The following is a 1,568-nucleotide window of genomic DNA, read 5'->3' on the forward strand; positions in this document are numbered from 1 at the left end:
ACTTATCAAGAATTTTTTAGGTGGGTTATTTCCTGGGAAGATTATCATAGTGATTAATCTCATCCATATTTTTTTGTTGTTAATTTCAGAAGGTGATATAATTGGCTGAGTTCCCAGGTTCTAGAAATCTTGTCAGTTAGAAACCTGCAGCTTCTAATATACTAACTCTATCTTCTAATTTAGAAAAGAGGCCTGAAAACATTGGAGCTTTCTGGGTTGCCTTTTTTTTTTTTTTGTATGCCTATAGCACCTGGCCTTCCTGTGTGGTCTCCTATCTAAGTACTAACCAGGGCCGACTCTGCTTAGCTTCTGAGATCAGACAGGATCAGGCTTGTTCAGGATGGCATGGCTATAGACCATGGACCATGGCTCCACTGGGGCACAAACCCAAGACCTTCTGCATGTAAAGCAGACATGCTGACTGCTACACTATGGAACCACATCTTGGATTGCCTTCTCCAAGCTAAAATACAGTCAGCTGAGGAAAAGAATAAGTGGAGAAGAGAAGATGGAAAGAAAAAAGACAGGGTGGATGCCATAGAGAGAGAATCATAAGATTGGAGGCAGGTCAGAGATTACACAAAAAGTCTTTTTTTCTTCCTAGTGCCAGTGGTTCAAGACTGGCCCCAAGGCCCTAAGGCTTTACTTTAGTCCAGTCGGCTTCCTGGCAGATTCATTTATTTTGTTTGATTATTTACTTTTCAATAGAGTCAGCATGGTCTAGAGCAGGGTTTCTCAGTCTTGACACTATGGCATTTGGGGCCAGATAAGTCTTTGTTGTAGGTGGCTTTCCTGTGCATTGGAAAATGTTTAGCAGCACTCCTGGCCTCCATCCACTAGATGCCAAAAACATCTCCCAATTATGACAACCAAAAATGTCCCCAGAGTGGGGGGCAAAATTACCCCTGGATGAGAATCAATAGAGTGATTTAGCTTCCAATTATAGCTCCATCCCTATAAGCCTATGACCTTGAAAAATACTATTTATCTGAGTCTGTTTTTTGTCAGCAAATAATACTTGTCTCAAAAAGTTGTTTTGAGAATGAAGTGAAATGAAATGTGTGAAAAGTTCACAATAGGTGCTCAGTAAAGATTTGTTCCTTCCCCATTCCAGCTTTATTTAACATATATTTATTGAGTACTTATGTTGAATGCTAAGGATTAAACACAAAAACAATTCTAGTTCTCCAGGAGCTACCTGATTCTGAGAGAAAGAGACAAACAATTACAATAGACAAAATGCATTACTAAAGGTTATTTACCAGATCTTCCACAATTCTGGCCCTATTTTTCTTTAATTTTTTTAATAGTTAACCTCTTTCCAGAATTCACCTTGCATGCCTTCTGATAGAGAAAGTGGCCTGTGAATTAGGTCTTGAAAAATGAGTGGCAGCTCATCTGAAAAACAGAAGCACACTAGACAGAGAAACAGCATGAGCAAAAGCTTAATAGTCTGGTAATTTCGGGAAACTGTGTTGTTATCCAGTGGTCTAGGGTGAGCTGAGTAGGAGAAATCAGTGCAAGATGGAGGATGCTAGGGAATTTGGACTTTTTCTTGCAGGTCACGG

The 1,568-nt window shown here is 39.8% G+C and overlaps 1 pseudogene; it reads right to left on the reverse strand.

Annotated features, from left to right (window-relative positions):
* Positions 1-238: 238 nt before the first annotated feature.
* On the reverse strand, positions 239-357 carry LOC118613080 (annotated as a pseudogene).
* Positions 358-1,568: the final 1,211 nt, after the last annotated feature.

This window comes from Rousettus aegyptiacus, unplaced genomic scaffold (genome assembly GCF_014176215.1).
Source record: "Rousettus aegyptiacus isolate mRouAeg1 unplaced genomic scaffold, mRouAeg1.p scaffold_m13_p_17, whole genome shotgun sequence".
Lineage (NCBI taxonomy): Eukaryota > Metazoa > Chordata > Mammalia > Chiroptera > Pteropodidae > Rousettus > Rousettus aegyptiacus.